Source organism: Tupaia chinensis, unplaced genomic scaffold (assembly GCF_000334495.1).
Source record: "Tupaia chinensis unplaced genomic scaffold, TupChi_1.0 Scaffold000240_1, whole genome shotgun sequence".
Classification (NCBI taxonomy): Eukaryota; Metazoa; Chordata; class Mammalia; order Scandentia; family Tupaiidae; genus Tupaia; species Tupaia belangeri.
In genome coordinates, this window is record NW_006159718.1 from 744,662 (window position 1) to 754,963 (window position 10,302).

At 38.8% G+C, this 10,302-nt stretch overlaps 1 protein-coding gene across 8 annotated transcripts in view; it reads left to right on the plus strand.

The window, feature by feature from the left end:
- CCSER2 (coiled-coil serine rich protein 2) overlaps positions 1-10,302 on the plus strand; it is a 143,057-nt gene that overhangs the window by 14,995 nt on the left and 117,760 nt on the right. For 3 of the 8 annotated variants that reach the window (XR_001370398.2, XR_003549427.1, XM_014587901.2), the window contains exons 1-2: positions 1,599-1,690; positions 7,226-7,345. The exons of 1 other annotated variant lie outside the window; for it this stretch is intronic. The gene's annotated coding sequence lies outside the window, so the exon portion shown is untranslated. Of the gene's footprint in view, positions 1-1,598; positions 1,691-7,225; positions 7,346-10,302 lie in introns of those variants that run through there. 4 more of the 8 variants (XM_006148712.3, XM_006148713.3, XM_006148711.3 and 1 more) reach the window with 4 other exon arrangements.

Sequence of the window (10,302 nt, forward strand, 5' to 3'; positions counted from 1 at the left end):
GGCATGTCCATCCCCACTGGGCGGGTAGGGGAGTGATTTCGCACTCCCCATGAATGTACCTGGGCTATAGCAAACTTAAAAAAAGAAAAAATAGAATATTATACTGGATCTAAATCATTATTATAGCTAATTGTATGTAGATGAAATTTAGAAGGGTATGTGAAGTAATGGGAATAGTTGTGATAGAGGTGAAATTCTAGGAAGGAGTTCTTTTTAAAAAAATATTTAATTTTATATATTCATTCATTTTATTTTAATTTAGCCAGACAAAGAGGAGGAGTGAGAGAGAGAGAAAGTGAGAGAGCAAGAGCAAGCAAGTCACCAGGTCCAGGACTCAAATCGTGTTTGGCTATGTGGGAATATCCAGTGCCTTAACCACCACGCTACCCGATGGTGCCCTAGGAAGAAGTCCTTAAATAAAAAGTATTTTATAGCTAAATAAGAAAAAATAAAATCTTCTGCTTAGAATTGTTAATGTGATTCTAACTATTGGGTAGTCAGAGAAGTCATGACAGTTTTGCGTGAAAAAACAGAAAAATACGTCCACTTTTCCGATGACCCAATAGAATTAAGTGAGATTTCAGCAGTTTACATTAACTCTTCTGATTTAGATTTTGTGTTTCTTTTAGTGTAGTCTTTTTTTTTTTAATCGAATTCATGTTTAATAGTTACAGGCACCGTTATTGGGTAGTCAGAGAAGTCATGACAGTTTTGCGTGAAAAAACAGAAAAATACGTCCACTTTTCCGATGACCCAATAGAATTAAGTGAGATTTCAGCAGTTTACATTAACTCTTCTGATTTAGATTGTGTTTCTTTTAGTGTAGTCTTTTTTTTTTTTTAATCGAATTCATGTTTAATAGTTACAGGCACCGTGCTCTCCCTTCTCCTGCTCAGGCAGCAGCAGGGGTGGTGCAGGGGCTGGGGCATACTCCCCCAGCAGCAAGGATGGCAGACCCATGAGTGATTTTAAGAAAATAATAAAGGACCCCAGGGCAGGGGGTGGTGCCTCCCCCCACCAAAGACACACCAATTTCACGACTTTATATGTCTTTTAGTGTAGTCTAAGATGATCCATTTCATGGCCCTTTCACACTGTGATAACAACATGTGGGTTACTGGCTACTGAATCAACTGGGCACGTATAGAGCGTTTCCATTACCATACCACCTTCTATGGATAGTGTTGGAGTAAGAGATTGTGTGGGATGGGATTACTCATGAGCACTTAGGTGACTTGTGTGCATATAATTCTTTTGAGCCTGAAGAGGTCAAATCTTAAAGGTGGGGCAAAGGAAAAAATGTGAACAGGATCACAAGATAGGCAGTTGTTGGCATTCAACATTAAGTGGCAGTGTCTCAGGTCAGCTGGTTATTGAAGGAGTGCCGGAGCAGGGAGAAGCGTGAGGGAAACAGCTCTCTGGATGAGTGGGTTTGGCGTGCACAGTTTCTAAATGTGCAAAAGTAGGGTCTTTGTGTTGTAAGGAGTACCAATGGGGGGAAAAAAAAACAACCCAAACAAACAAACAAAAAATCCACATTTCTTAGACATTTATAAAAACATTTTCCTCATGTCTATTTTTAATCTTACAATTTTTAGGAAGACTAAAAAGAGCCACATTGATGAATCTTTATCAGTGGATTGTCAACTACTTCTGCTTTGCCCTGATGGTCAACTCCTGCTTTGCCCAAGTGAGTTAGCCAAATGAGTTTATGGAGAGTGGTATCTGCAGAAGAGCAGCAAAGCTGGTTGGCTGATTCATTGTACCTAAGTCCTACTTGCTGCGCCTGTCAAAAGCCCCCTGTACCTAATGCCTTATTCTGTCTAGTGTTGATTCCTAACCTGGAATCTCAGGGGCTCTTTGCTCACTTCCTTAGAAAGACACTCAGATTTCATAGTGTAGTGTTCCTCAAGGTTTTATGACCATGATCCTCAGTAGAAATATATTTTACATAGAGTGCACAGTGTCCAGGCTTAAAACTAAAACTGTCAAGTAACATTTACCCTATCTGTTATGTTTTCTGATATTTTCTCTTCTATTCTTATGGTTTGTTGTAGCAAGGACACTTACCCATTATTAAATGAGAAAACACTGCTCTAGGATGTACAAAATCAATTTTAAGAAAACAACTAAACATTAGAAGAGCTGCTGAAGCTGTAACCATAGGAATCTATATTGATTTTCCTTGTATGAGACTGTAAAGCAAAAATAAAATAAATGTATTCTAAGTACTTATGTTAGTCTATTAGAGGTGCTATAACAAAATACATTAGACAAGATAACTTCATAAGTCATCAAAATTTAATTGTTTACTGTTCTAGAGGCCAGAGCCCTGAGCTATGTGTCCTCATACTGCCCCTTTTTTCTCAGTTGTATGTTGGAACTTCTGTTTTTCTGTCAAGCATTTTAGGTCCCGTACCGGGACTGGAAGCCTACCCTGATCTTACATTCAGTCAGTTCTTGTTCTAAATATTGTTACCATAATTTTGTTTAATGTTCTATTTGAGCTCTTTTTCTGAAAGAAAAAGGGCAGAAAAGGAGGCACAAAATAAAAGACAAAAAGCGATCGGCTCTGTATTCCCTTAAGTTATTGCCATTTTCTTTCTTAATTTGAAACAGTAGGTTATGTTCCCTGGCTTCATTTCCTTATCTCATTTTTCATTCTTGAACCTGCCATAGTCAGATATCTGTGCCTTATCTTGTTTCCTGAAACTTTAATGGCCAAATTTGCAAACTATCAAGTCTAATCTTTTTTGTTTTGAATATATATATAATATTTAACTTATTTGTGGAATTTAACACTACTGCATGTTACTTCAGATTCTCTTCCAAACTGCTCTTGTGGTTCTCCTCTTTCCTTTAGAATTATACATTCTTACCTTTCTCTGTTGTCCCCCCTCCCTGATTCCCCCATTCCTTAAATGTCAGTGATCCTGTTACAGTGCCCTTAGCCTTTCTCCTCTTGTTCTACGTCTTTTCCAAGTGACCGCTCATGTTTCTGGTGGAACTTTTGACCATCATTCCTGTGCTAACAATTCTCAAATCATTCTCTCTCTTTTAGACCTTGCCCTTGGATCTCAGGCTTCTTTATGTGATCAGTAAACACTCCCAGCTGCACTATTGGTAGATACCTCAAAGTTAGCTTGAAATGCTAAGTTCATGATTTCTTTCCACAGACAGTATTTACCCTCAGTGAAAGACAGTCACCTTACCCTCTGTCCTGAAAGACAGAACTGGAATCCTGAGCCCTTTCCTGTCATCTGTCATCAGTCAGTCGTTTTTTCACTTACTATATATTACCCTTTCATTTTGTGTTGTAACAAAATTTGTGAGACTTGATGTCACTAGTATATTTTATATTTTAATCTTCTTTTTCACTCTTAATGTATGTTTATTCCATAACCCTATGATCTATGAATAGATAAAAATACAACATCAAAGAAGAAAGTAGTTACATTTAACTGGGCTATATCTGCGTTTGTGTGTGTGTGTGTGTGTGTGTGTGTGTGTGTGGTTTATTTTAAGTTTAATTCCATTGTGGTCAGAGAAGTTGCTGGATAGTTTTTATATTTTTCAATTTGTATATGTGGTCAGTCTTTGAAAATGTTCCATGTGGAAATTAGAAAAAAGTGTATTTTGTAGATGCTGGGTGAAATGTTCAGTAGATTTTTGTCAGGCCCACTTGGTTTATGGAATCAGTTCCTGTGTCTCTTTATTTTTTGTCTAGATAATCTGCACAGCGGTGATAGTGGGATGTTGAAAACCTCAGCAGTTAGTGTTTTATAGTCTATTGCTCCCTTTAAATCTAACAGTCTTTTACATATTTGGGTACCCTGGTGTTGGGTGTGTAAATATTTATAATTGTTATTTCTTCTTGGTGACTTAAACCTTTTAGAATTATGTAGTGTCCTTCTTTGTCTCCTGTTCCCATTTTTATTGTGAAGTCTGTTTTGTCTGATAACATTATCACAGTCTTCTCTTTGATTTATTTTTTAAAAAAATATTTATTTATTTAATTCTATTTGTTGTTATTATTTTTTCAATTTGACCAGAGAGAGAGAGAAAGGGAAAGGGAGAAAGCAAGCCACCAGGTCTGGGACTCAAACCACAGTTGGCCATGTGAGACTCCAGTGCCTTTAACCACTATGCCACCTGCCAACCACCTTTATTTGATTTCTGTTTGTATGAAATGACTTTTACCAGCCTTTCACTTTTAGTTTATTTTCTTTGTCAGTGAGGTGTGTTTCTTGTAAGCATCATATAGACGGCTCCTTTTTTTTTTCCCTTTGAGCCAATCTGTGTCTTTTAGTTGGGAAATATTACCCGTTAGCACCCATTGTTATTGATATGTGCAGACTTCTCTCATTTTTTTTTTACTTTTTTTTGCTAGTTGGTTTGTATTCTCTTCTATTCAGTTGTTGGAAAAGTCATGATGCATTTTTGTATAGAAAAACATAAAAAAAAAGTGATGACTTTTCCAATGAGCCAATATTTATTTCCCTTTTCCTGGTGTTGTATTCTTATAAGTATTTCCTGAAGAACTAGTCTACTTTTGGTGAATTTTTTCAGTTTTGGTTTAATCTGAAAATGATATTGTTTCTCCGTCATATTTGAAGGATAATCTTGCTGGGTATAGTACTTGTGGCCGAAATTGTTTTTCCTTCAGAGTTTTAAATATATTTTCCCATTCTTTCTTTGTCTGCATGTTTTTCTTTTGAGGGGTCTGATGTTAGCCTAATGGGATAACCTTGATAAATAACTTGATTGATATTTCTCTCTTGGCATTTTGTCTTTGATTTTTGCCAATTTAGCTATGGAGAGACTAATATATCTTGGAGAGGCTCTTCTTATGTTAAATCTATTTGGTGTCCTTTTGTATTTCTTGGATTTGGGTGTCTGTATGACTTTCTAAATTTGGAGAGATTTCAGCAAATTCATCATGAAAGGGATCTGCTATGCTTTTACCTGTTTATTTGCTTTCTGGAATACTATTGTATGGATATTCAGCCATTTAATGGTATCTAGGATATCCTGTATGTTATCCTCATTTTTAATGGTTAGTTTCTCATTCTTTTCATTTGCTTGGACTGAATTGGAGGTTTTGCTGTCAACATTAAAGATTCTTTCTTCTGCATGGTCTAATCTACTGTTAATACTTTTGAGGGAAGCTTTGATTTTTTGCATTGTATTCTCCATGTCCAGAAGTTCTGTGTGATTCTTTTTCAGGGTGTTTCTCTGTGGAGTTCCTCCTTCAGATCATGGAAAGATTTTCTCATCTCCTATAATTGGTTGTCTTGTTTCTCTTGCATTTTATTGAGTTTTGTTATGAAAAATGTTCTGAATTCTTCTGATATTTCTATGGTTTCTTGTGTCTTACCTATTGTTGGTGAGGAATTACTGTATTCCTTTGAGGGGTAGGTGTTTCTTGGTTTTCTCGTATTTCCTGGGACTCTCCTTTGATTTTCAGTCATCTGTTGATGTTCTCACTTCTTCCTCCTACTTTGGAGTAGGTTTCCATAGCTCTGTGCTTGTGTACTTCCCTGTGGTGCAAATTAACTCTGTACCAGTTTCCCTCTTCTACTGTGGGTGGGAGTGTGGTGTCCATCCACAGTGGGAGTTTTGGGTTCACAGTTTCAAGCTGAAAACAGCTTGTTGCTATGAATAAAGCATAGAGGGTGAAGGGTTTTGTGTGTTCCAGGAACAAGAGATTTTGTGTAAGCACATATTGGTGAGACCATTGCTCTTTCTTTTTTCTCCTAATGGGGGGTGTGGTGAGGGAATTCCTCCAGAACCTCACTGTCCTCAGGTGTTGGGTTCCTGCACACCCAGACCTCTCTGGCCCCAGTGTGGCTGGGAGCTGAGCTAGGCAGGTAGAATTTAAGGTGGTAGCTCAGGTCACCAGCTGTGTAGCTCCTCCTCCCACACTCCAGAGTGCAAGAGGGGCTTTGGTAATCAGCTTAGGCCAGGTGTTTTGCTTCTCTATCCACACAGGGCTGCACCTTCTACCTTCTTGTTCTGGATCTGCGGGAACTGGGTGGTGATCTTGGAGTCTAGGGCAGCCCATTCTCCCATACTCCAGGCTTGGCAGGGTCTTTGGTGATCAGCTCAGGCCAGATGGCCTCTGCTTCCCTTTTGCTCCTGGATGGGTAGCAGACAGGGCCATGTCAGTACAGGCTGGGCTGCACCTCCTACCTTCTTACTCTGTATTTGTATCTTTTTGCTCTAATCCCTTTCATCTTTCTTATGTTGTGGCCTCTAAACCATCCCTTTTTTTCTAATCTATTTTTAATACTGAAATCATAGTGACTTCAGGATTGAGGGTGGCTCCTTTTCTTTTCTGATTTAATAATTGCCCATAGTAAAATCCAGATTTCTTAGTATGGCACATAAAGCTCTCTGCAGGCTATATTTTCTCCAGTGTTCTCCTTTTTCTGATGCATTTTTTGAACTGTGTTTGCTATTCTTGTTCAACTAATAATAGTTTCCTTTTTTATTTTTTTTCTTTATTTTTACATTTTTCCACAAACATTTACTTTACATATCAAAAAATTTAACTCATACTCCTTAGCTCTTCACAGTTAATAAACAACTTTTAAAGTTTCAAAATACTGAATTTTAAAGGTAATGTTCAAAATATTTCTTATAATTTTGTATAATTTTGTTTGTGACTCTATAACAAAAGAAATAGTATGATTTTAAATATTTTTGAGAAAATATTTACATGTCAGCTACTCACATTGTTGAAAAGCAAATGCCCAGCACACTAGTCACACATAAACCTTCTCAATTCAGCCCAATAACAGTCTTCTGAATGCACTTTTGTCTATGCTCTTTACTTAGGCTTTTCACATTCAGTGTCTTTACTGTAATTTACTGCTTATCTTTCGAGACTCTACTCCAGTATTCCCTCTTTTCTGAAGCCAGGTATGACAGCCCCCTCTCATTTTCGTGCCTCCATGTGCTACCCCGTATACTCTGCTATAGCACTTACAGTACCTCATTGCTCTTTTCTTGTCTGCACTTCTTTTCCCTTGTCAGGAATGTCTTATTTTATCTGTAGCCTCTAGCACAGAGCTGGATTCATAATAGGCTTGATAAATGTTTAATGACTGATGATTGTGTTTTAAGTCCTTGCTATAATGAGAACATTCATTCCTTTACCAGACTATAAACTTCTTCTAGCAGATGTTGTTTACTTGTTTACTTTTACTTGTTTACTTTTCAGGATCTTGTCTCATGATTACTTAATAAAAGTCTTGTAATAAGCCCGAGGTGGAGGTTTGCAGTGGGTAAAGTGTTACCTCAATGCAGAGAAAGAAGTTGGATTGTGTCACTTCTAAACACAGTAAGATTACTTTTATATTTGCTAGTTCTTATATCAAGTCTTACATCATAATCTGCCATAGATACAAACATTACACCTCATGTTAATCACTTTGATATTTGGCAAGTTAGGAAGATTCTCAAAGTCAACAGTCTGGGAGTTGATTACATGCTGTTAACTAGTTTGAAGATTTTTTTTGTCCCAGAGGGCACATACACTCACCAGGGAGAGACAGAGGAGGGAGGGAGAAAGCACCTCTTAATAGGGTGTGGTCACACCACAATCTCTTCTTTTCTGTTTCTTCATGGGATTTTGGGCATGTAACATATGCACCTGGCATGTTTCTTTAGCCACAGAGGCCGGGTTTCAAACTGCAGTCAGCTATGTGGCTTCCTTTAACCACTAGGTCATGAGACTGGTCCAAGGATTTTCCCTTTTTTAGAGAGAAAGTTTTGCTATAGGGCGTGTGTGATCCCCAGAGAGACAGAAAGTGAGAAATCACCCCCCGACCCCCAAGGGGATTGCCACACTGCATTCCTTTCTCTTCCATTTTCTTGTCGGCATTTTGGGCACGCATGCACATGTACCTGGTGTGTTTCAAGCTGCCAGGTCTAGGACTTGAACCATGGCCGACCATGTGGGAGTCCAGTACCTTAACCACTACGCTACTTGCTGGCCCCCAGGATTTTTACTTTTAAAATGTGCTATAGTTGTCCTAATTGCTTTGAAGAGTTGTGTGAATAATTATCTAAATACTTTGTAATTAAATCATACAGGGAGTCAACATTAAAGAGCATAGTCATCCAGGGACTGAGAGGTCATGTGTCCTTTCCTATCTAAGTGTTTCTTTTTTATTTTTTTTTGAGAGAGTTTTGCTATAGGGCGCGTGCGCTCACCAGACAGAGAGAGACAGAGAGATAGAAAGCGAGAAATCACCCCCCCCCCCGGGGATGGCCACGTTGCAATCCCTTCTCCTCCATTCTCTTGGGATCTTGGGCACGCACGCACATGCGCCGGGCATGAGTTTTAAGCCACCAGGTCTGGGACGCCAACCGCGGTTGACTCCATGGGAGTCCAGCGACATAGCCATTACACTAGCTGCTGGTCCCACCTATCTAAGTGTTTCTAAAGAAATGTGTTAACGTATTTAAGTTTCTTCTTGGGAAAAAACAAAACAAAACAACAAAATGAAATAATTAGATGCTATGGATGCAGGTAGAGAATGAAATATTAAATAAAGATAAATTATTAAGCAAGAAGTAAGCTATCAAGAAAGAAATTGGTTTCTTTATTTCAGAGTTAGTAACCTACCATGCACGGTTTGTGGTGAGGAGGAATTAAATCAATATCATGAATTGGTCCCTGTTTTATTTGGGTAAATAGAACCTTATAAACAGGTACTTATAAGCCAGTTCTGTAGGACCTTGGCTAGTAATCACAATATATTGCTAATTGTGTTTTAAGCTGTTATGGTGCATGTGTGTACATGCTGTTAGTGTGGATAGGAGGTAAATACAGATACAGTTCTCAGTAAGACACCCTGAAGGGTAACGCTCTTCATTCTTGCTTTCAACCTATATTTGTAAACACCAGTTGGAGCCAGGCTTTGTCCTAGGACTTCATGAAGAAATAGATAAATGAATTCAGCGTCTAGTGGAGGGAACTTCTGTAAACCTGGAGCGGGCTAGGAGCATTTCTTGGCATGGTGTCACGAGGCAGAACCCACAACTTAGTGGCAGGCTTGTCCTCTGCAAAGGTGGCTTGTTGCTATGGCTAAAGCTTGAAGGGTCAGGGATTTTTAGGCACGAGAGACTACGTGCAAGCACATGTCGGTGAGACCAACGGTCTGTTGTGGGAACTGGGAGTCCTGAACTCTTCAGTAAACCAGACTCAAGTCTGGATCAGTTGTGTGGCATAATATTGGGCTGATGACTAGCTTCACTTTGAAGACTCCATAGAAATCTTGAAAGTTCCTTGGTCTCCTTTTTCACTACACTGAATTTGGATTCCATCCAGCTGTTCTTTTAGGTGGGTGGTTTCATCTGTTTTTCAATAGAAGAGTCATTATAATGACTCTGAGACAAATCTTCTGTGATGATTTTGAGATGCCCCCCCTTTTTTTTTAAGTTTGTTCATTTTATTTAATAGGGGGACCCTGTCTTGTAGGGGTCGCATTGTACTGCAGGCCCACACCCCTCAGCCTTTCAACATCATGAATGTGTGCCCAGAGTGCTCAAGTTGACCCAGGACCTGAGTCCCCAGGCTTCCCATAGCTTCTGGACTGTAGATCAGCTCCCTGCTGTCTACCACCATGGCTGGGCCAGGGGGCACTTTGTAATCATCAGAGAAAGTGTGTATTATGTGTCAGTGTGGGTCCAACACCTTGTGTGTATATTGGACTCTTAACTACTGCTCACTGTTTGGTTATCAGAGTAGTGTGCTCCTTGATCTTGTCAGGTTGGTTTGCTGTTTAAACATTTGTTCACTAATATTAAATTATGAGCTTTGTAAATTAATATTGTGGTATATGAAATGCTTTCCTTTTAAAGCTTAAATATGAGAAGGGAACTGGAGGTGTTATATAGAAACCCTCTGTGCCAGGCAGACATGAAACTGAGAAATGGATACATCACTTTATATCTTGATGGGTTATATTGCATTGTGACCTGGCCATTTGGGTGGGAACATTTTGTTGTGCTCAAAAAATGACCAGTGTTTCACTTTTGTAAACCACAAAGTCATGTGTCACAAAGCTACTTTTGCGTCATCTTTGAATACTTTTTTCCTGTTTCTGGAATAGGGTTAAAGATGCCTACTGTTCACATTACTTGTCAATAGTGTTTCCATAAAATACTCATTGTCAAAATAATAGGGCCAGGTTGACTTCACCATAGTACTCTGTTAATCTGAAAACAGTGCAGCCTAAGATAAAAGAGGGGATCAGAAATTGCAGAGGGCTCCTCCACTTATATCCTGCT